Source organism: Hemitrygon akajei, chromosome 18, assembly GCF_048418815.1.
Source record: "Hemitrygon akajei chromosome 18, sHemAka1.3, whole genome shotgun sequence".
NCBI lineage: Eukaryota > Metazoa > Chordata > Chondrichthyes > Myliobatiformes > Dasyatidae > Hemitrygon > Hemitrygon akajei.
In genome coordinates this window covers 51,068,283-51,094,222 of record NC_133141.1, presented here as the reverse complement: position 1 = coordinate 51,094,222, position 25,940 = coordinate 51,068,283, and the positions used below count along the sequence as shown (strand labels likewise).

At 38.2% G+C, this 25,940-nt stretch overlaps 1 long non-coding RNA gene across 1 annotated transcript in view; it reads right to left on the bottom strand.

The window, feature by feature from the left end:
- Nucleotides 1-1,154: 1,154 nt before the first annotated feature.
- Nucleotides 1,155-25,940, bottom strand: part of LOC140741602 (uncharacterized) — a 55,242-nt gene continuing 30,456 nt past the window's right edge. The window contains exons 4-6 of the long non-coding RNA XR_012102091.1: nucleotides 25,495-25,575; nucleotides 1,925-2,014; nucleotides 1,155-1,764 (exon numbers count right to left, since the gene is read on the bottom strand). This is a non-coding gene — a long non-coding RNA (uncharacterized lncRNA). The remainder of the gene's footprint in view (nucleotides 1,765-1,924; nucleotides 2,015-25,494; nucleotides 25,576-25,940) is intronic.

The following is a 25,940-nucleotide window of genomic DNA, read 5'->3' as shown; positions in this document are numbered from 1 at the left end:
GCAGTTCAATGCAATACATAATATAGCAGAGAGAAAAATATAATAAATAAAATAAAACATAATAATAATAAACAAGTAAATCATTTACTGTATGTACATTGAATAGATTTTTAAAAATGTGCAAAAACAGGAATGCTGTATATTTAAAAAAGTGAGGTAGTGTCCAAAGCTTCACTGTCCATTTAGGAATCAGATGGCAGAGGGGAAGAAGCTGTTCCTGAATCGCTGAGTGTGTGCCTTCAGGCTTCTGTATCTCCTACCTGATGGTAACAATGAGAAAAGGGCATTCCTTGGGTGCTGGAGGTCCTTAATAATGGACGCTGCCTTTCTGAGACACCGCTCCCTAAAGATGTCCTGAATACTTTGTACACTAGTGCCCAAGATGGAGCTGACTAGATTTACAACCTTCTGCAGCTTCTTTCGGTCCTGTGCAGTAGTCCCTCCATACCAGACAGTGATGCAGCCTGTCAGAACGTTCTCTACGGTACAACTATAGAAGTTTTTGACTATTTGTTGACATGCCATTTATCTTATTCAAATAGAGTGCCCAGTGAGCCAGTGCCCTTTTTTAGCTCTTAATATTAAAAATTCTTCATACGCAAGTCTGGTTGTTGATACACATTTGACTTGATTGTGGGAAACCTCAGACAACCTGTATTAATTCAGTCATTAGTAGATAGTAATCATTGTTTGTTTTTTTTAAAAATGTACTATGTACAGTACTAGAAAAAATAGGGAATTGCCTTGAGTTTATGTTTTAATTCAAAGCTCATATCACCTACTTCAAGACCACAGAGTTTACTCTGCAGCAGACCCGAGCCAAGCAGTTTTAATTTACAGCTTTAAAGTACAGTTACAGATAATCAACAAAGATTTATTTGTAGTAATATTATTACATTGGCATCTCTTTTGCCTGTTTGAGGCATCCACTCAAAAAATGAGGCTGTTTGGGAATCACTCCAGAATCCCCATTTGCACAATTCCAAATTCACTCCAGAGCCGAAACAATTACAGGAACAGTCTGTTTTTCTCTGAGGCAGAGCCTGTAGACTCCAGTAGCATTTACTCCGGTCTGGATTTACTCTGGAGTTACAAAGCCCCATTGTGAGTTTGGATGTTTGTAGAATGTTGATCAAATTAGAAGCACATGCATGTTGAAACTTTAAAAAGTTTATTCGATGGATTGAATTAAAATTACAGTTCTTGGTTCCCGCAAAGCAATATAATTGTGATTTTTAAATACAGCCTATCTAACAATGTGCAATGTTTGTGGTTTCAAACATATCTGTGGGATCATTTTATGTTCAATCTACCAAACTAAGTGTGGTTACAGTCAGGAAATCAGAATTAACATCCCATGCAGTCTGAATAGGCACATTCTTCACTCTACATTGCATGCGTAAAATACAATAAGATTTCATTAAACTGTAGTCTTATGTTTGCTTCAGTGCACTTTTTGAATTATGAAGGAGAGTTTAATTGGCTCCACTTCAAATTTATGCACTTCAGTATATATTGACGAGAATAATCCTCACTTAAATTTGTAAGTTGAGGAATTGTATGTTTGGATGGAGACCATTATTGATCCATCAGCAACTTCCCAGTTCTGTTTAACCACCAGGTAATAGCCTTTTGAACAAGCATGGGTATCTCAGGTGACGATGTTGCCTTGGGCAATTACTTTTGGGTCCAAGTATCCACAAGGATATTTACCACAAAGCGTAGCATTAAATGTTCCTCTGAAAAAAATCCCAATCATTTTTCCTTTAAAATGAAAAGAAAAAGCATATTTTATCTTAATTTTGAAAAAAACTTGATATTTTAAAATTTGAAGATTTAAAAATCATATTGATTTTAAACTCAGTATATTCATTTTCAAGTCCAGTGTGTATCAAATGAAGAGAGACAAGATGACATAAATTACCTTGAGGTGTTATATCTGAGTTTTCATTTCCTTTGTTATTTATCTGCATCAGTTTGTTCCATGAAGACGTTGTATGGTAGTGATATTATACTGTTAATAAAATTCAAACAAAAATAAAATCAAAATTTGTCCATACTAATTATTGGTTAGACATTTTAAAGGAACAATTATAAAATTACTAAATATGAGGCATTAATCAAAGACCATCAAAAGAATATCCATTATTTTCATGGAATTACTGTGCTGTCTCAACTTATTATGTTAACAAGTCACTCCACACAGTAAACTGGAGATTCTGCAAGGAACTATAAAACTAATTTAAGGAAATCGAAGGTGATCTCATTTTGCCTACTTCACTGCATAATCTTTTCAGAATATAGTGAAAGAGGTGGTAAAATAAACCACCGTATCTGTAAATTAATCCCTCTCACTTCCAGTCAGTTTTATTTAACATTTTGTATAGCAGCATAAGTACAATCACCCTTGCATTAAAAAAAAATTGATTGCTTGGACAGAAACCAAGGATAACAATCAGAGGTGATTTAAAAAAAAGTTTTGCAAAAATAAAAAGTCCCACTTGTTCTTTGGATGGGGCAGGAGGAGGGTGGTACTGAATGACTGAATGGGAGGAAACTTGATCTGGTTTAGGCAGCACAAAGAGAAAGGGTGACACATGAGAGCTGTTGAAATGTAGAAGATATGCATGATGCTTATGTTGTTATACTATATGTATTAAAGCCTACTACACTTCAGAATTACAGACTATATAAGGTTAATCACACAAGTATATCATATGATGTAAATCTCAAACCATTTGTGTCATTGGAATAAAATATTAAATATGTCCTTTTGACAAGCATTAATCCTCGTGGTCTTTTCTTCCCCACATCCTATTAACAGCCTACTGTTCTCATAAAGCATGAGCATTCTTTCAGCTTCTCTACACTTTTTGGAAAAAAGCATCTGTTTAACAGGCCAAAACTCTGTTTTCCACCCAAGTAGCAGTGTCCTACCCTACCCTTGCTTAGTGTCGTGGTATTGGGAGGTCAGACAGTTACCTCACCTGGGATCAGAGAAAGCTTCTGTCCGATGATGCTACAAAGCAGAATGTTGTCACCTCAGCCCACAATGCCACAGAACTTTCTAAAACAATCCATCTTTAAGGAAAATCTTGCTGTCAGTTCAACCAACTATCTTTCCATTATAATTTCGGATTGAGCTTCATTAATTAAATCTACGGGCATCGGAGTTATTACTTAAAAACCTGGGATGAAGTAATCAGATCTTTATTATTAGAAATTGCACTGCCCTTGCAGGATTATTAGTGAATTGACAATGGAAACACTTTGTGAAGACTCTTCCTGTATTAACATTCAGGATGCATGTATTGCTCATTTGCTCTTAAAGTTTGTTAACAAAATTTAATTTTCTTTATTTATTGGATGTGATTATTGCCAGTAAGGCTAATATTTAATGGCCATTCCTCATTACATAGTGTCAAAAAATCTTACAACACAGAAACAAGCCCTCCAGTCTATTATGTCTATGCAAACCATCAAGTCTTGATTCACACCATTAAGAAGGTTGTTCCGAGCCATGTTCTTGAACAGCTGCAGCTGATCTGATAAAGGTGCTTACAAAGTCCTATTTGATAATGGTGTTCCATGATTTAGACCCAATAATGATAAAAGAACAATAAAATATTATAAAATGAGGGTACTATTTGAATTGGTGGCAACCTCCAGATGGTGGTGCTCCCTACAGCTGATACCTCTGGTCATTCAGGTGTTAGAAATGACAGGTTTGGGATGTGTTGTTTGAAAAAGTATTCAAGGCCGTCAATGTACTCCATTCATTTTCTAAGTGTATGCGATTCCTCCAAAGCATTTATACCTTCCCATAGCGCAGATTGGGTTTAGTTTATAACCTAAAGTATGTCATTCACACACAATGAACACGTATTATATTAACCTTTTTTAATGTTTCTTCCAATGATGTTTTGAAGGTATAAAGTAAAGGTACAAAGTAAAAGAAAGTGGTCTTTATTTCCCTTGACTATATTTTTTTCTATTTGTATTTTAACAGTTTTATTGCTCTTGACTCTTCTAATTAAACATAATACATTTATATTATCTTATTGTATTCAGCAAGAGCATAAACGATACCCTAATGAGCCGATATGTTTTGTTTTATTATCAGAGAAATCATGTTGGCCAGAAAGAGAAATGAATAAATTAACTGATTTAAAGGAATATGCCAGAGGCCAATTCTTGACAGTCTTTAAAACTGAATTAAATAAAACTCACTCAACAAGAAGCTGATTAGAAAAAAATACAATGAATGATTAAAGTTTATTGAAGAGCTTACAGAATCAGAATCAGGTTTACTATCGCTGTCTTATATGACATGAAATAAATTACTTTGCAGCAGCAGTACAGTGCAAGGGTATAAAATTACGATAAATTACAAAATAAATAACTAATATAAGAAATGAATAATGAGATAGTTTTCATGTGATCATGAACCATTCTCAAATCTGATGACAGAGAAAAAAGCATTGTCTCAAATAATAAAAAAGAAAGAATTAGAACTTTCCACATATAAAAATGTCATTGTGCAAATTTAAAGTTTCAAGATATATTCCTGTTAAAATACAATTTATTTGTTAATTTGTTATCAATGTTAATAAAAAGCATAAGTAATAGCCCAAATCCAGAATATCAGAATCTCTCTGCTATCCCATTGAAGAGCAATGGCAAAAATGAATTGTCATTCAGACGTTAGCAAAAGTGTTATTATAACAGGAGACAAACAATAAAAAATGTCAATAGAAAATGATCCAATAATTTCAAATATCTAACTTCCATCATCTTAGTTATTCTATTTGCTAGTATAAAAGTGGATAAGTATAGATAACTAGGGATAAATTGAAAAGGCAGGATAAAGTCCGATGTGCCGAAAAATGTCAATAAACATATAGGTCCAATTAAAATGCATGCATTGAGTTTAAATATCCTAATGTTACACATCTTAAAGATATACTTATATCTAAATTATTTCAATAAACAGGGCTGTATTGCAAATTAAGAATGGTGCTCTTACCTAACACAGTGGAAAAGGTCTATCTTTTTCCTGTTATTATTAGTAGATGCCATCAAAACATTTTTGGGGGCTGTATTTTTTATTTTTTATACAGTGTATGGTACATGAGGTGGATACAACAAGGATGTTTTCCATTGCTAGAGATGGGATCCCCATTCTCAGAATAAGGGGAAGTCTTTTTAGGACCAAAATGAAGGGAAGATTTACCGTACAAGAGGTGGTGAAAAGGCCTTGTGTCTTGTTGTTGGGGGCAGCACAGTAGTGTAGCAATTAGCATAACACTATTACAGTGCTAGCGAGGCAGGTTTCCTTCCTGGTGCTGTTTGTAAGGAGTTTGTGCATTCTTCCTGTATCTGTGTGGGTTTCCTCTAGGTGCTCTGGTTGCCTCCCGCATTTCAAAGACATATGGATTAGTAGGTTAAATGGCCGTATGTGTGTAATTGGGTGATGTTGGGCCAGAAGGGCCTGTTGCTGTGCTGTATCTCTAAGTAAAAGAAGTAATTGGAATAATTCAAAATGGAGATCAATAGACTTCTGGATATTCAGCGAGTTGATAGACATAGAAATAATACGAAGATCATGGATCAGCTAAGGTCTGATGTATAGTGGAGCAGGCATAAATCACTCAATGACATTGTTCTTATACTTTAATATTGGCTGAATAATGGCTCAATCAGTATCCATGGAACTAAGAAAAAAAGACAATTATTGATCCCCAAAAGGTTTCTGAAACTTTGGTAATCAGCACACAAAAGCTTGTGCAAGTTCTCATTTAACTGCTTTGACTGCTACTGATATTGTAAGGTCACCAAGTGACCCAGAAATGTTGGCAGCCTTTTGTCGGTAAAACCACTTTGGCTGACACAACTCCGACCTATATTCTCAAATGCTGGGTAAAGAAAGTACATTGATACCAGTTGGGAAACCTGAAGCATTAGATCAGCTTCCAACTATTAAACAACTGGATTGGAAACAAATGTCACTTTCCTGGAAAAAAAACAGGTTGAATTGTAGAAATTTATGGAGCAGCAGGAGATATTTCCATGCCAGCCAAGGTCATTACTCCCACATCCCAGAATTTGATCTGCAGTGTTACGAGAAATAAGGTGTTGTTTTTTAAACTGAGGCTTTCTGCCACCACACATTAAGACAGTGAGTGAAAAATGTGTTCCTCAACTCCCCACAGGTTCTTCTACACATTTACTTAATTCTATGTGTCCTCATTATTAGTCATCACTTCCAATGAGAAATTTGGCCCTTCCTGGTCACCATACTCAGGTTGCTCAGAATTTTTTGTTTTTATTCCTTCTCAAAACCTTCCTTACTACAAAGAAGACAGTCCACCTCATCAGTCTCTCCACAAAACAAGGACTCCAAGAAAAAGTTTAAAGATGAGCTTTATTTGTCACATGTACATCAAAACATGTCGTTTGTGTCAAATCAAATCAACTCTCCAGAAATGGCAGCTGCAGCATCTTAATTTCCTAGGAGTTATTCCTGATGCTGCCACGTTCTTCAGGTGATATGGTGAACAAAAATGTCAGGTACAGCAGATGGTGCCTGCAAGTACCTTACATGGCTCTAGCATTAATTATCCTGCCCTTACGTTGGATGTCTATACCAATAGAGACCAAATTCCACCCACTCTTTGTTTTACATCACCAATTTCTGATCCTTTCTTTCTGTTTCTGGATTTTTTTGCCTTCACCTTCGGACCCAGTTTAGCAACCAATGTCCAGTATAAGCCCACAGGTTCTCATAGCTGCCTCAAAAATCTTTCTTCTAACCGTATGTTTTGCAATAACTGTTCCATTCTATCTCTTTGTTGCATCTGCTCTGGCATCTGGATTTTCTGCAGGTGCCTCTGGATATCTTCCTTGGTCTTTAGCTATGACTTACCCTCCACCATTGTTAACAGAGTCCTTTGTAGTATTTCAACTATTTCCTGCACTGGAGAGTCCTGGACATGAAACATGAACTGGTTTTCTTCCCACAAGTGTTGCCTGACCTGCTGAAGAGTTCCAGCATTGTCATGGATTATTTCAGATTTCTAATATTTGCATGGTGTCTTTTCTGATTTTCATTTACTGCTGTCTAGCATTTCTGTTTCTATTCCAATATCCTGTCTGCTTCCATTGCCATTTCACCTATGCAATAGGGATCTGGGGACAATTTCTCCAAGATGTCTCTGTTTTTTTACGCTACTAATGACTGGAAGTTCAATTGTATTCTTTTTAGGATTTTTGTAATGCTGAACCATTATTATTTGTCACAATGAACTCTTTTGCTTTATTTTATTCTATGTATTAATAAACAACCACATGTACTGTACCTAGATTTGTGAGTTCCCATTTTCTTTCATCTGGAACATTTTTTGTCTGAACTTTCATTGTTACCATTTGACTGTCCCCCTTTACTCTTATATTGATTTACTTTTAACCAAATATTTGTAGTACTTTTGTAGGAAAATTTAATCTCAGACTGGCAAAGATCGACATTACCCAAATTTTTCCCCGCTGCGTAAGTGACAGGTTTCATTGCCAAATACTGTCACCACAATTTGATGCTATTTGAACTTTTATCAGTATTTTCTTTTCAAGTATGTTGCCACTGCTAAAAATAAACAGAAGGAGGTACCTAACACTGTGTTTCTGAGTGTGATCCTTGAGAGATTTATTTTGTGGGATTTGCAAACTTAACCAAAAGTTAATGAGAGTTCTTTGCTCCTGATAAAATAGAATTCACTGTATTTTATATACAAATCTCCGATGGCTTATGTTACCCTTTTCATTTCTGGCTTGAATCATTTTCATTAATATATTTCACATTTGAAATCTGCTGCCTTGTTTAAATTACATATTGTGGTGATACCTAAATATATAGTTGCTTTAACAAACTTGGCATGTTATTGCAACAACATGCATGAGTTCCTTTAAATATTTTCAGTATGCTGCAAATGGCCTGTTTTAAAAGCCATTGCTACGTAAGTTTGTCTTATAAAAATATAAACTCTCCTCTACAAAAATGGCTATTGAATGGTGAAGGATGGTGCAAAATATTTTACAGGATTTGTGAAGAAAAATGCAAGGCAGCCAATAAATCAGAATCTCATACAGAAAAAAGAGCCTAGTAAGTCATTCTGAGAGATTATGTTGTGATAAATGCATGAAATATTTAGAAATTATAAATAATAAAGTTTAGTATAGATGGGTACTTCATGGTTGACCAGAATTTTGTAAGCTGAAGAAGCTGTTTCTGTGCATACTACTCTTTGACTTTGTAACTAACATGTGGAATAGATTAATTATCTGTTGAAGATTATATATAAGGTACCCTATGTAAACCCATATTTACTCTCCAGAAGGAAAGAATTTTGAAAATATTCTGATCACCAAAGATAATCAAGGAATTTTTAAAATATTTAAACTTTTGTTGTTCTTTTGTCCAAGTTACTTTTTATGAACACTCTAGCAAAAGAAGTACCCTGTGTTCAATAATTAATCAATTAATGACTATAATCAATGGATAAACAGCCTTGCAAAAAACTAAATTACTGTCACTATGTCAGAGTTTAATTTTCAGAGGAACACTGATCGTTCCCAAATTTTCATGTGGAGCATTAAAAAGATACTGAGGGACATGCTTGTAATGATAAGTAAATAAATATTGAAATGCATATCATAAAAAACAGCAGATGATGGAAATCTGAAGTAAAACATCAAGTGGAGGAAATACTCAGCGGATCAAACAGCATTCTATGGGGAGAGAAGCAGAGGTAGCATTTCAGATCAATGACCTTTTAATGGTTCCAATAAAGGAGGTTATTTAACCTAAAGTGTTAACACTTTATCTCTTTCCAAAGTACACCGTTTGACCTACCAAGTGTTTCCAGCACTTTCTGTTATTATTAAAATGCATGCTTTCTGGAGCATTCATAAATAGTCCATTTATAGTTTGCAAACTGAAATTAGAGTGAATTTTTTCCATAGCTCACTTGGGTTTGAAAAGTTGATGACTTTGCCAGACCTAATCATTCATTGTAAGTGGTTAAATACATTCAACTTTCTGACTTTACGATTTTTTAAACTGATTTATTAAGTAGAGGGAAACATTTACAATCATTTTTACAAACTGGGAATTGATTTGATAATTCATTAATGTCATGTATTTCATAACACGTAAACAATTTCTTCTGCTTGTCCATCATAAAATACTCTGCACTTTTAGTTGAAGTTGCAGAAGCTACTGGGCTCTCCCTTCCCTCTAGTATAACTTTACCATAGATTGAACAACAACTAGAAGAAACATCTTCAACAACAAGAAAACATAAGAGACTACAGATGCTGGAATCTGGAATAAAAGAATAACTCAGGCATTAAGTTGACTGCCCATTTCCCTCCACAGATGCTGCCTGACCCACTGATTTCCTCCAGCAGTCAGTTTTTTTTTGTGAGTTCAACTGCAATTTGTAGCTCTTGAACACATTCCTCTATGTTCTACTAGTTGTTGACCTGTAAATATTCCAAGCATGTTTATACTGTAATTTAAGATCTACAAGAGATCTACAAGACATCGGACAAGAGAATTTCACTTCCACTTCACCATCCTGATCTTTATTGGTACACTCTACCAAGTCAGTAGCATTGCAAGAAAAACAGAACATAAAAATTCTAATCACAAGCAAAAGAATATCTGCAGATGCTGGAAATCCAAGCAATGCACACAAATTGCTGGAGGAACTCAGCAGATCAGGCAGCATCTATGGAAAAGAGTACAGTCGATGTTTCGGGCTGAGACCCTTCATCAGTACTGGAGAAAAATAGATGAGGAGTCAGATTTAGAATGTGGGGGAGGGGAGGGAGAAACACAAGGTGATGGGTGAAACTGGGAGGGGAGGGGTGAAGTAAGGAGCTAGGAAGTTGATCGGTGAAAGAGATACAGGGCTGGAGAAGAGGGAGTCTGATAGGTGAGGATAGAAGGCCATGGAAGAAAGAAAAGGGGGGAGGAGCATGAGAGGGAGGTGATGGGCAGGCAAGGATGAGAGGGAAATGGGAATGGGGAATGGTGAAGGGGGGGCATTACCAGAAGTTCAAGAAATTGATGTTCATGCTATCAGGTTGAAGGCTACTGTGATGGAATATAAGGTGTTGCTCCTCCAACCTGAATGTGGCCTCATCGCAACAGTAGAGGAGGCCACATGTTGGAATGGGAATGGGAAGTGAAATTAAAATGGGTGACCACTGGGCGATCTTACTTGTTCTGGTGGACGTAGTGTAGGTGCTTAGGGAAGCGGTTTCCCAATCTACACTGGATCTCACCGATGTACAGGAAGCCATACTGGGAATACCAGATACAGTAGATGACCCCAACAGACTCACAGGTGAAGTGTTGCCTCACCTGAAAGGACTGTTTAGGGCCCTGAATGGCAGTGAGGGAGGAGGTGCAGGGGCAGGTGTAGCACTTGTTCTGCTTGCAAGGATAAATGTCAGGAGGGAGATCAGAGGGGAGGGACAAATGGACAAGAGAGTCATGTAGGGAGCGATCCCTGCAGAAAGCAGAAAGTGGGGGGTGGAGGGAAAGATTTGGTAGGATCCCATTGGAGATGGCGATGGCAGAAGTTACAGAGAATTACATGTTGGATGCGGAGGCTGGTGCGATAGTAGGTGAGGACAAGAGGAGCCCTATCCTTGGTAGGATGGCGAGAGGATGGGGAGAAGTCTAATATCTTTATTACTGTACCCTAGTGGGCAGAATTTTCTCTGTTAACCTTGCCTGAAAAAGGGACAACATTGAGTTACAGAGAATTTCTGTAATGCCCCGTTCTCAGTCCTCTTCCCTGTTCTGTCAGGCTCATAGTTTAATGATGAAACATCTGATATTGGCTAAGATTTGTCCAAGGTGATTATGGAAGTGGAGGTGCATGTATCAACTGAAGAGAAGAGACCCAACAGTGACCTCCTCATTCCTGTTCCTCTCCAGATTTCCCCCTGAGTCTTAATCCCAGCTGAGTTTTTTTATTGGAAAGGTTTTTGCATCTTTCGAGATCCTGTACTCTTTTTGTTATCTTCGGCAAATCTGCAATGTCCCAGAAGACATTGCTGGCTGGAGTCCTGTCAGAAGCTTGCCATGAATAGAAACTGGGCTCATACATGGAAGGTAAGTCCAGTCTGCCCAGGATTTAATTTAATGCATGGCTTTCCACTCACAAGCTCAGAGCTGTATGTGCAAGTATATTGGTCAAATTGTTAGCACATGAATTTCAGTTAATAATGGTGTCACAACCTGTTTACACTTCTGTTGGTATGTTAGTTGATGATAGATTAAATTATTAAAATACAACTATGCCAATGTTATATCTCTGTGAAAGAGAAACTGGCATGATTTCACTCACATCACTCAGAGGTGACCTGAATTCACTTCATGGCACATGCACTCCATATGGCATACATCAGAAACTAATCACAATGATAAATGCATTATGTCATCCACTTCAATTATTAAAAATTTTTGAAAAAGGCAAATGCTAAAGATAGACCTTTGGCCCAACAACATCTGTAATGACTGTTCGCATTTTTGGTGTAAAATATTAGCTCTGTCCTCAAGTACTATAGTACAGTGGTCAGATATTACATGCCCCAGGCAGAATACATACTGACGCCTTGGCTCTATCCATCTGTGTACCAGGAGAGCTTGCTCATGTTATTAATCAATGTACTTCACAGTTGTTAAATCAGTCTGCTGAAAGGAAATGATACATTATCTCTCTCTATCTCCCACATATTCTTATCACTATCCATGAAGGTATTCAAATAGAGATTTTTTTAATGAATGGATTATCATTGGTAAAATGCAATTACAGTATTATTTTTTTCAATGGGGCCACAATATCGACTGTGATGTAACAGTGATATTTTTTTGACAATCCAAAGCAACTTAGCAGTCATGAATGGGATCCAAAAGCAAGGATCCCAGCAAACTCCTGGCAAATCATTAGCTCCAAAGAGAGTCCAGGAGAGGAGCACAGCTGGAAATATGCTGATGGAGTTTGGCCAGTGAATTAGGAACTTCAGCAATTATGTGTGGATCTTGAACTGAAGCCATTTACATGAACATAATGGGAGGCTGGGTACTAACAATGCCCTTTACTCAATAGCTCAGTAGAAGAACTAAATCATGTTAGTTCCAACCAGTTAACTGTTAAACCTTGTGATAATATTTGGAGCAATAAGCAACACTATTCCATTGTGATTACATCTCAAATCCAAACTCAGAGAGCATACTCTAATTCATAAGGAATCCCATTAGAACCTAGATCAGTACAGTGCGGGCATGGGCCTTTTGACCCACAATGTCTATACCAAACACAATGCCAAGCCAAATCTCTTCTGTGTGCACTTGATCCATATTCCTCTACTCCCTACATATTTGTAAGTATATCTAAAAGCCCCTCGAATGCCACAGTCATACCTGCTTGCACCAGTATCCCTGGCAGTGCACACCATACATTTATTACCCTCTGTAAAAAATGATTCCCCACATCTTCCTTCTGTTTCCCCCAACGAACAGGAGTTACCTGCCACTCGTGTCCAACTCATCACCTGCAACCTCGGATCCCCAGATTCCAGTGCCTGAGTGTTGTGAACGAGGTCCCAACCCAATGCCGCAACTTTCTGTCCCAGGCATCTTGCACTTCAAGCTGCAGCTATATCTGTATCTCTCGAGCCATCATCTCTGATATTTTTGTCATCTTTCTCTTGACTGGGCAAGCTCTGACCTGAGCAGCCACTAACCGGAACAAGAAAACCACCATCTGCAATAAATATAATAAATTCACCGCTGAAATGTTTTTGATCACACAGCAAGACGTAAGGAGGCATGGAATGGGTACTTTACCTGTGTCAACGCTCACGTTTGCTGCTGACACATATGACATGCTAGCTTGATGATATTTGCCATTCAGGTAGTTTTATATATAACCCATAATGAATTGTGTAAAGAAACAAAGATTGCTTAATCAAACAACGTAGTTACAATATTGCTCAAATATAAAATACACTACAAGCTTTCCCCAGACGCTTGTTCCAGCATCATAACCTGACTCACTCTCTCTGTTCTTCTCCACACTCTGACGGCTCCACACGCACAGGAGGCTCTGGTAGATTCCCGCACAGCAGGCAACTTTCTGGACCAGATTCTGTTTGTGCAGCTTGGACTCTATCAAGCCTACCTCTCACCCCATTTGCATCACAGCCATTGATAGATGTATCTTGAGATCTGAGATCAAGGCCTGTGCACATGAACATTGGAGAGTTCATTTGATTCCTCTTTATCGATTCACCAAGCACCCCTCTTATCTTGGTTTACCCCTGGCTCTCCACTCATGGCCCTCACTTTGCTTGGTCATCCAGTTCACTACTGAGTTGGGGAACTACCTACCTGGAACCTCAGTTGACTTTACTGCATAAATCCATGGAGATGGAGGAAACCCTCCAGCTCACCAAACTCCCATCAGAGTACCACAAATTAGCCATCGCCTTCAGTAAAAGGGAAGCCAGCACCCAGCCACCTCACAGACCACACAACTGAGTGATCGGCCTGCTCCTCGGCATCACCATTCTCCAATGTGTTCTATTCTCCATCTCTCCTCTTGACCCCAAAGCCATGAATGACTACATCAATGAAGCACTACAGCACGGCTTCACTTGACCATCCCAGTCTCCAGCTGGTGATTCTTCTTTGTCAAACAGAAAGATGGGGGTCTCCATCCCTGTATCGACCACCATGGACTCAACAAAAGCACCATTAAGAATAGCTATCCTCTCCCTTTGATGGATAGCATATTCAAAACACATCACGGAGCCCAGATCTTCACCAAACTGGAACAACAAAGCACATACAACCTGATCTGCATCTGCCAGGGGATGAGAGGAAGATGGTGTTTATAACACACAATGGCCTCCATTAATACTCTGTGATGCCTTTTGGAATTTCCAACAGTCCAGCCATTTTCCAAGCCTTCATTCATGAGATCCTATGAGAAATGCGGTATGTGTTCGAGGTATAAGACAAGAGGTATGTGTTCATCTACCGCGATGAAATTCTCATCTTCTCCAAGGACCCCAAGACCATGTCTGTCACATCCAATCAGTCCTTCAGTGTCTCCTCTAAACCAGCTGTACTGCAAGTTAAGGAAATGACAGTTCCACACCCCACTCATTTACATCCTTTCACCCCAAGGCATAACCATGGACCCAGAGAAAGTGCACGGTGTTATTGAATGTCCTTGACTGTGTTCCCTCCAACAGCTATGGTGCTTCCTCTGTAAGTCAGTTAATAACAGGACCCTTCACGTACAGAGTGATCTCAGGGTTCCAACCTCTCTTATAACTTATTCTCTCTAATTCAATAACATCTTGTTAAACCTCTTCTGTAGCCTTTCCAAAGTTTTCAAACCCTTTCTATAGTGGGGTGACCAAAATTGCACACAATACTCCCAAGTGTGGCCTAATCAGAGTTTTATATAACTGCAACACAACTTCTTTACTTTTCCTACATTCATTGCCTCGGCCAATGAAGGCAAATACGCCATTTGCATTCTTTACCACCCTATCTACTTTTGCAGACATTTTGAGCGAGCAATGGAATTGAACCCCAAGAGCTCTCTGGACATTAATGATGTTAAGGGTCCTGCCAATAAATGTGTGCTTTCCCCTTACACTTGACCTTCCAATGTCACTGACTGTCAAAGTGATTCCCTCAAACTCGGACCTTTTCTCTGCCTATGTCTGAAACTGATCTACATTCTGCTGTATCCTTTGACAATCCTCTTCAGTATTCACAACTCCGTCAATCTTTGTGTCGTCTGCAGACTTACCAATCCACCTTTTAAATCTACTGTATATTTTCATCTAAGTCACTTCTGTATATTATAAAGAAACAAGGTCCCAGCACTGATCCCTAAGGAGCACCACTGGTCATAGACCTTCAGATAGAACACCCTTCCATCACTTCTCTCTGTAGTATTACTGCTTCCACCACATTGGCACACACTAACTACATAGGCATTGACATATATTGTGTGACAATAAGTCTTGTGGTATTGGTTTATTATTGTCACATGTACCAAGATACAGTGAGAAGCTTGTATTCTGCTCATACAGATCAAACCATTACACAGTGCATTGAGCAAGAACAAGGTAAAGCAATAATAATACAGAATAAAATGTACAGAAAAAGTGCAGTGCAAGTAAATGATAAAGTGCAAGATCATAAAGAATTAGATTGTGAGGTCAAGAGTCGATCTTATCATACAAGAGGTCCATTGAAGGGTCTAATAACAGTGGGATAGAAGCTGTCCTTGGGCCTGGTGATATGTGCTTCCAAGCTTTCTTATCTTCTGCCCGATGAGAAAAGGAATACAGAGAATATCCAAAGTGGGTTGGGTCTTTGATTACACTGGCTGCTTTACTGAGCCAGAAAGAAATATAGACAGAGTCCATAGAATACTCATATAGTTGGAAATTCAAAATCTTGCTGCAAGCCAATATATTTGGTTATTTCCGAATCTCCAAAATCTTTTCTTGTTAGAGCAAAATACTTAAAATACTCAACTGTGCTATAGCAATACATTCACCAGCAAGAACAAAATGCTGCATGAGCTCAGTGGGTCAGGTAACAACTTTGGAGGCAGATGGGTAGTCAACATCTCAGATCAAAACTGAGCATCAAGAATACTTTATGGTCAATGTGGACAGAGGACCAAATGGCCTGTTTCTGTGCAGTATTCTCATAGATAGAATTAAGAAAAAAATAGATTTGATACAACCTCTCAGAATCATTTTATTGCTCAGCTCTCTAGTTGTCTTACTCACTCCTTCAATCCGAAGCAGACCTCAGTCACTACCTTAGTCTTCTGTGCCTGCAAGACTCCTACTGTACAATAGGCTCTAATGTTTCCCAGTTGCATGACTTCAAATTAATTTCAATCCTCAAATTTACATTCCCACTTTGTCCCAATCTTTAGATTCAAGTCAACATGACCTTGGCAGGATTGATTCTGCCATAATTCAAGTCTGGCAGAGCACCTGACTAGAAGGGAACTTTCAAGCCAGTCTGGAGGAAATGCTGGCTTTCATACCTGGCAGATGGCCAGGCTGTCAATTTGGAAACTGAATTTTAAAATATTAATATGATCTCCTGTCACTAAATGAAACAGAACCACCAATTCATTGAAATTTCTGAATTTCTCTACAACCATCACAGTCCTTATGCTTCCTTCCTGCTTCCCCATAAATAAAATGGGGCTGTTTTCAAGGTTGGTGCTTCCCATGACTTTCAGAACTTACAATATTCACTGAATTCCCTTCCGCCCTAAAAGAAGTATGTTTTTCACTCTCCTGACTTAGAATATTCCACAGAACCTCATCAGTGACACAAACCATATGCAGATTTGTTTTCTCTCTGTCAATAGTTAAACATATAGATTTTGGAGCTGAATGATCCACTTCTGAGCATGTTACTCCTTCTGTATTCATGACTATTAAGTTTATCCATCAACAATTGATTGTTGTTTGGTGCCAAGCATAAAGCACAGGACAATCCCAAAACAGACAACATAATAGCAAATCAACAATTTACAACACATTGTGCAAACAGCCATGAGCAATCAACAATTAGCAGAATGGTCAATAATAAACTTAAATAAATGTGAACATATAAATAGACTCAATAATTTCAACAGAACAAGAAGAGCAGGAAAGACCATTTAACAGATGTTGTACAGGGACAATTAGGGTATTACACCTAAGTGAGTTTTGTTGAGAAACTGGATAGCTAGAGGAAAGAAGCTTTGGAGATGATATGTAGTCCTGGTGGTGATGGACTTGTAGTGTCTTCCTGATGGAAATTTGGTGAGTAGATAACTGTTAGGGTGGGTGGAGTCAGCAGTGATGTTTTTACAGACAAGAATGATCACTGTAAATTGTCAGTCTTTGACCAGTGGATAAAGGATGAACGTTAACATAAAGAAATGCTTACCTCTCTTTTACTTGAGGATCTCATTGTCCATTAGAAATGTAGTCTAACTTGGAGATGTTTTAACATATTGTGCAAAATACAACCATAAAGCATATCATCTCCAGAAAGTTGCTGACAATGGAAACTTCAATGGTTACACCTAGGTGTCCCACAGGTGATATCAGCATTAAGAAACTTACAATTTATATTCACAGACTTTCTAATTAAGAACTTTTAAAGCAGATGAATATTGGATTGCACAGTCCCATGTGATCACTTATCATTCTGTCATAACCTTTAAAAATATTGATCGACAATCCTTTCATTAATTGTTCTTGGGATGTTGGCGATAGAGGCTGGTCCATTATTAATTCTCCTGTGTAAATGAAAATGTATTTTCTTTATTTTACAACTGAGTGGGTTGTTAGGCTACAATTCATAAATGTTGGTATAAACTCTTCTAAGAAATATTTTCTTGATACATTCGACTTTTCCTAATTTTTGTGTATCATTTTCGTATTATAGTGCACTTTTGCTGATTGCACCAAAATACTTTTTCCTTTTCTTGAAGCAACAGACAAAAGCTTCTGATGATAATGGATGATTGGGGGATAGGTGACGTTGTTCTGGTGTTTAAGAAAGGCTCTAAGAATAAGCCAGGAATTACTTGGCAGGTGAGCCTTACATCAGTAGTGATAAGTTATTGGAAGGTATTCTAAGGAACTAGATATATAAGTATTTGGATATACAAGGAATGATTAAAGATAGTCAACATTGCTTTGTGTGTGGTTGGTCATGTCTAACCAATCTTACAGAGTTTTTCAAAGAAGTTACCAGGAAAGTTGATATAGGCAAGGCAGTGGATGTTGTGTACATGGACTTTAGCAAAGCCTTTGACAAAGTCCTGCATAGGAGGTTGGTCAAGAAGGTTCAGTCACTTGGCATTCAAAATGATGTAGTAAATTGGATTGGACACTGGCTTTCCGGGAGAAGCCAGAGAGTGGTAGCGGATGGTTGCCTCTCAGATTGGAGGCCTGTGACTAGTGAAGTGCTGCAGGGATTGGTGCTGGGTCCATTGTTGTTTGCCAGCTCTATCAACCATCTGGAATATAATGTAGCAAACTGGATCAGCAAATTTGTGGATGACACCAAGATAGGGAGTGTAGTGGACAGTGTGGAAAATTATCAAAGCTTGCTGCAGGGTTTGGACCATCTGGAAAATCTGACTGAAAAATAACAGATGAAACTTAATGCAGACAAGTGTAATGTGTTGTACTTTGGGAGGACAAACCAAGGTAAGACTTGCACAGTGAGTGATAGGACACTGAGGAGTGTGGTAGAAGGGAAAGATCTGGAATAATTCCTTGAAAGTGGCATCACAGGGAGAGAGGGTAATAAAGAAAGCGTTTGGCACATTGGCCTTCATAAATCAAAGCACTGAGTACAGGGTTTGGGATATTATGTTGAAATTGCATATGACGTTGTTGATGCCTAATTTGGCGTATTGTGTGCAGTTTTGGTCACCTACCTACAGGAAAGATGTCATTAAGATTGAAAGAGTACAGAGAAAATTTACAAGGGTGGTGCCAGGACTTAAGAACCTGAGTTATAGGGAAAGGTTGAATAGGTTAGGGCTTTATTCCCTGCAGCATAGAAGATTAAGGGTAGATTTGATAGAGGTATACAGAATTATGAGGGGGATAGATAGGGTAAATGAAAGCAGGCTTTTTCACTGAGGTTGGTGAGACTAGAACTGGAGGTCATGGGTTATGGGTGAAAGGTGAAATGTTTAAGAGGAACATGAGGAGGAACTTTTTCACTCAGAGGGTGGTGAGAGTGTGGAGTGAGCTGCCAGAGGAAGTGGATGCAGGATCATTTACAACATTTAAGAGAAATCTGGAGAGGTACATGGATGAGAAGGATATGGAGGGCTATGGTCCAAGTGCATGTCAATGGGACTAGCAGATTAATAGTGTAGCATTCACTAGATGGGCTGAAGGGTCTGTTTCTGTGCTGTAGTGTTCTATGACTATGACTCTATAAAAAATCATCACTGTATCTTTCATGCAAAGCAGCCACTTGCTCCACATTTAGTAAAAGCTCCATTTAGTCTTAATTGTTTTTCCCCCATTTTAATAATTTCTGACCATTCAACTAGAGCACAATCATTGCCATTCAACTAAGTGTTATCAATATCAAAAAGATCTTATTTTGGCTAACTGTTTCATAGAAAATAAACACAATCTATGAGCCCTGTTCTCCATGATACATACTTTAGATATTTATAGTATATATCACAAAGCCCACACCAGCATTATAGTGTAAATTTAGCACATGTAAATTAAATGATATAGCACTGCCAATTAAACAATGCAAGGAGGAATTTTTCAAATGAACATCTGTGTAGAGCTATTGTGGAATGATTTTAGGGCTTTGAATGTCATATATATCATCAAGAAAGTAAATCTCCACCCAGAAGGGGTAGAAATTGGTCTTGGAACATTTTCACGTGCATATCCAATGGTGTCCAGACAATGAGCCAGTTCCCAAATTGGAACAAATGATACTAAGCCAATATTTCAGAGTTAGCTGTAATGTACTATTTGGTAGGATTTTGCTTAATATTGTGTTTCACTGATTTAGTTGGTTTTGGGCCAAATAGTGCTTTGATTTAAACCCCATGAATAATAAACATAATGGTCATGGACATCTGAATATATTATTACATTCAGAAGAAATTCTAATGTAACAGTATGTCTTAAGTTCACTTGACTGCAAAACTCTCACTAAGTGAATATCTGATATGTGAATTTTCCATTGACTGAAAATCAATCTAGTTTTAATCTTCTCCTAATTGCTACTGTTAACTGAATGTGGGTAATTTGTGCACAGAACCCACATTGGTTGGAAATGTAATAGAGCTAGATGCATCATGTTGCAAATTTTAATGTGTGTATATTTAATATCTTATCATTAAAATTATATCTGAGGCCAAAATAAGACAAGTATTTTGCTGGCATCTAGTTGGATGTATTTTTTCTCTCTGCTTGAATAGTTACATATGTTCGTTGAAGCAAGGCTCACATGAGACAATGTACGTTAATATCAGAATTAAACTGGTTTCTAATAACTGCATTCTGGAAGTAATTTATGGTGTCTTTGCTTTTGAATGTGTTTCTGGAGTTACAGCTGCAAGCTTCACATAGAAACAAGACTAAACTGATTTATATATTTACCTAGCACTTTTGGTTCTGCAGGAAAGAGAATTAACCATTGACTTAGAGCCTTCATAGAATATCCAGATAACAATATAATATTTGCTTCTAAAAAAGTAATTGTGCATCTTTACCTCTTAACTATTTCATCTAATTTGCATACAACAACGTCTAGAAATTCATCAAGCAATAAATTGCTACTTCAACAGTGATAGACTGGAAATAGGCATTTACTGTGAATTGAATGTCCAAAGAAAATCAGCATGCTCGACCATTCTTGCAGCAGCCTTAGTCTTAATGCACCTGCTTAAAAACTTTACTGAGATTAACTTCTCAAGATAGCTTGGAGCACCTTGGAAATCAAACCTCCATTCAGTCTTTTTTATATATTGTTTACTCATTAATGAGATGGGGATCTTAAAGGCAAGAGTGGCAGTTTTATATCTCATGTCCAACTCTAAAGACAGGCAGGTAGTGTGGAGTCATGCATGGGTTAAATTGGATAAGGATGTTATACAGGTTTTTCACAACAATCCAGTAATTCTGGTTTTATTTAATAAATTGAAATATTAGATGGTAATATTCAGGAGTTATTGTAAAGTTCAAAGTCCAAATTCGAAGTAAATTTATTTTCAAAGTAAATATATGTGACCATATATAACCCTGAGATTCATTTTCTTACGGGTATTCACAGTAAATACAAAGAAACAAAATCAAATCAATGAAAAGCTACACACAAATAAAGATGGATAAACAATAAATGTGCAAAAGACAACAAATAGTGCAAATACAAAAAGAGAAATAAAATAATAATAAATAAGTAACAAATAATATTGAGAACAAATTGTAGAATCCTTGCAAGTGTGTCTAGAGTGTATGAATCACTTCAGTGTTGGGGTGAGTGAACTTACCCATTCTGGTTCAGTAGTAGATAACTTCAAACAAATTGCCAGGGATAGGAGATTGACTGGTCAATGGAGAACAGTGATCAGACATAAGTAGCTCCTTTTTCTGGTGGGAAAGATGTAAAGAGTGGTGTGCTGTAAGGATTGGTGCTGAGGCCTCAGTGCTTTAAAACTCAGATCTGTGATTTTGATGAAGATATAGAAGGTATAGCTGATGGCAGCAAGTTAGTAAGTAGAACAGTTCATTATGCTATGGACATAAGACTTCAAAGGAATACAAATGAGTTAAGTGAGTGGATCATGATTTGGAGAATAGAGTATAATGTAGAAAAATGTGAAAATTACTATTTTGAAAGGAAAAGTAAAAGGGAACCTTGTCAGCTAAATGGTGGGAAATTATAGAGCTCTGAGGTGTGGAGGGATATGTTGGCCTGGTGTGTGATTCACAGGCTAGTCTGAAGGTAGAGTTTTGGGATAATTTGGTGTTTCTATGGCTGCAACAGTGACGAGTGGGGTGCCTTAGGGATTGGTGCTGGGCGTGCAACTGTTCACAATATAGTTTAATGATTTGGAGAAGGGGACTCACTGGAGCTTATCTAGGTTTGCTGATGGCACTAAATAGAGTAGTAAAGCAAACTGTGCAGAGGATGTGGAAAGTCTGCAGAGAGATATCGAAAATATAAATATACGTAAGTGGGCAAAAGTCTGGCAGATGGAAAACAATGTTGGTAAATGTGAGATAATCCTCTTTAGAAAAAAATCCACAAAAAAACAGATTATTATCGAAATGGTGAAATATTGTGGCATGCTGTTCAGTAGAGGGACTTGGGATTGCTTCTGCGTTAATCACAAAAGGTTGGTTTGCAGATACAACAGGTTATCAAGAAGGCAAATGGAATCAACACACACAAAATGCTGGTGGAACACAGCAGGCCAGGCAGCATCTACAGGAAGAAGCACTGTCGACATTTCAGGCCGAGACCCTTCGTCAGGACTAACTGAAAGAAAAGATAGTAAGAGATTTGAAAGTGGGAGGGGGAGATCTGAAATGATAGGAGAAGACAGGAGGGGGAGGGATGAAGCTAAGAGCTGGAAAGTTGATTGGCAAAAGGGATACACAGCTGGAGAAGGGAAGGATCATGGGACGGGAGGCCTAGGGAGAAAGAAAGGGGGAGGGGAGCACCACAGGGAGATGGAGAACAGGCAAGGAGTGATTGTGAGAGGGGCTGAGAGAGAAAGAAAAAAAAGAAAAGAAAAAAGGGGGGATAATTCATTAATAAATAAATAAACAAATAAACAAATAAATAAATACATAAATAAATAAGGGATGGGGTAAGAAGGGGAGGAGGGGCATTAACAGAAGCTAGAGAAGTCAATGTTCATGCCATCAGGTTGGAGGCAGCCCAGACGGAATATAAGGTGTTGTTTCTCCAGCCTGAGTGTGGCTTCATCTTGACAGTAGAGGAGGCCATGGATAGACATATCAGAATGGGAATGGGACGTGGAATTAAAACTGGGAGATCCTGCTTTCTCTGGTGGACAGAGCGTAGGTGTTCAGCAAAACGGTCTCCCAGTCTGCGTCAGGTCTCACCAATATATAAAAGGCCACACCGGGAGCACTGGACGCAGTATACCACACCAGCCGACTCACAGGTGAAGTGTCGCCTCACCTGGAAGGACTGTCTGGAGTCCTGAATGGTGGTGAGGGAGGAAGCGTAAGGGCAGGTGTAGCACTTGTTCCATTTACAAGGATAAGTGCCAGGAGGGAGATCGGTGGGAAGGGATGGGGGGAAAGAATGGACAAGGGTGTCGTGTAGGGAGAGATCCCTGCAGAAAGCAGAAAGAGGGGGGAAGGAAAGATGTGGTGGGATTCCATTGGAGGTGGCGGAAGTTACGGAGAATTATATGTTGGACCCAGAGGCTGGTGGGGTGGTAGGTGAGGACAAAGGAACCCTATCCCGAGTGTGGTGGTGGGAGGATGGGGTGAGAGCAGATGTGCGGGAAATGGGAGAGATGCATTTGAGAGCAGAGTTGATCCTGGAGGAAGAGAAGCCCCTTTGTTTAAAAAAGGAAGACATCTCCTTCATCCTGGAATGAAAAGCCTCATCCTGAGAGCAGATGCGGCAGAGACGGAGGAATTGTGAGAAGGTGATGGCATTTTTGCAAGAGACAGGGTGGGAAGAGGAATAGTCCAGGTAGATGTGAGAGTCCGTAGGCTTATAGTAGATATCAGTAGATAAGCTGTCTCCAGAGATGGAGACAGAAAGATCAAGAAAGGGGAGGGAGGTGTCGGAAATAGACCAGGTAAATTTGAGGACAGGGTGAAAGTTGGGGGCAAAGTTAATGAAGTCAACGAGCTCAACATGCGTGCAGGAGGCAGCGCCAATGCAGTCGTCAATGTAACGAAAGAAAAGTGGGGGACAGATACTCATATAGGCTTGGAACGTTGGTCTTCAACACTAGAGAGATTGAATAGGAAGGTTATGCTATAACTGTACTGGGTATCGGTGAGGCTACACATAGAGTATTGTGTGTAGTTCTGGTCTACTTATTTGAAAAAAGATGAACTGTCTTTGGAGGCAATGCAGAGGAGGTTAACCAGGTTGATTCCGGATATGAGGGTGTTAGCCTATGAGCAGAGATTATCACCAGGGCCTATACTCACTGAAATTCAGAAGAAGGATCTGAAAGAAGCATAAGATAATAAAAAGAATAGATACAGGAAAGCTGTTTCCACTGGTAGGTGAGAGTAGAATTAGAAGACATAGCTTCAAGATTCAGGGAAGTAAATTCAGGTAGAAGATGAGGAGGAACTGTTATTCCCAGAGAGTAGTGAATCTGTGGAATTCTCTGCCCAGGGAACCATTAGAGGCTACCTCATTAAATATATTTAAGATTCAGTTGGATAGATTTTTGTATAGTTCGGGAATTAAGGGTTATGGGGAAAAGGCAGGTAGGTGGAGCTGAATTCATGACCAGATCAACCATGATCTTATTCGGTGGCAGAGCAGTCTCAACGGCCCAGGTGGCCTACTCCTGCCCCAAATTATTATGTTCTTAAGTACAGCAAGCAATTAGAAAATATAATAGAATATTGTAATTTAATGTCACATGTATTGAATAAGTAAGCAGAAAGGTTATTCTTCAGTTAGTTGGGATATTGATGAAATCACTGCATCTAATGTATTGTATACAGTACTGGTTTCCTACACTAAAACCTGGAATGAATGAGTTGTCTTATGGGGAAGAAGTGGCAGAGTAGGATTATATTTACTGGAGTTTCTAAGTGTGAGAGAGGACTTGTTGAAACATATCAGCTCCTGAGTGGTCTTGATAGAATGGATGTGGAGGGTTTCCCAACAGAGAAGCTGGAACAAGAAAATCATTGTTTACTGATGAGACAGTTTGTGAACTCTCTCCCTTAAAGAATGAAGAAAGTAGAATGTGAATATTATTGAATAGATAATAGATGAGAAAAGTTACATTGGGTAGATGGAAATCAGGAATCAAGCTGCAGCTGCAAGCTTTTCAGGCTTGAAGGATAACATGGCTTGCTCCTGCTTCTAATCTTTATACTCTTGTACGCTTACGTCTTTATTCCTGCAACCTGCACAATGAGACTCAAACCTGAGCCTCTGAATCAAGAGTCCAGGCTTTGGATCCATTTCCAGTGACTTAACTGTTGTACTACTATAACAACTTTAAAGATCTGTTAGGCCAGAACCAAAGTCCAGATGAAAGGTCTCAAATCAAAATGTCAACTGTCCATTCCCCTCCACAGATGCCACCTGATCCATTGAGTTCCTCCAGCAGCTTGTTTTTCCTTGCTCCAAATCAAAGTTTCATAAATATACCAAATGATACCAGAAGTGTGAAGAAATATTTCTCTTAATGAACCCACATTAAAAGGATGTCATCAATGCCACAAAGCCATTGCTCCATCTATTGATTTTATTACCCAACTTATCTACAGATATTCACCAAACCCAGTCCCCATCCAGTTACTAAACTTTAGAAATAATTTCTTTACTTAGATGAGATTTGGTATTCATCTTCCCATGGTCCAATATTCAACTCATACTTGACCAGGTTATCTGTTGTATGAATTTTTGTAAAAACTATATATAAGCTCATTTATATTAATATTAATAATGGTAAAGTATTTTAGTTGTATTTATTACATGATGGAGCAAAAATATAATGTTCATTGAAAACAAAGTTTAAACTTCATTTTTTCTAAGATTTTGAAAGATGGCACACTCTGTGAATCCTTCGTTTTGGAAAATAATCAAGTCATCCATTACTTCAGCTCAGAAACTTTCAACGTAGTTACCTCAAAACTCAGGGAATTGCCTCCTCAGATCTTTTGCCTTTCATGTGCCAACTTCAAGAGGATGAAGGTTCTTCATAATTTCTGGAGATTAGAAATAGATAAAGGTTCCAGCTAAAACTGAACTCAGAATCATTACAGAGTTAGCAAGGTGCTAAGTGCAGTTTGGCATGGTGTCAATTTTATGATGATTTTTCTCCACTATCTCCTATCATCCTTTAAGCTTAATTAGGTACTGCACCTTTTGAAAACAATCGGAATGAAATATTTTTGGAATGGATCTTCTTACAATTTAATTTCAAGTAGTTTATTTCTCAGCCATCCCAAACCAGCATCACTTTCTTTTCAAGTCCTATTATTATTATTATTATTATTATTATTATTATTATTATTATTATTCAAAAATAGTACAAGTACATCACTATCATCAAACCAGCATCACTATCAGG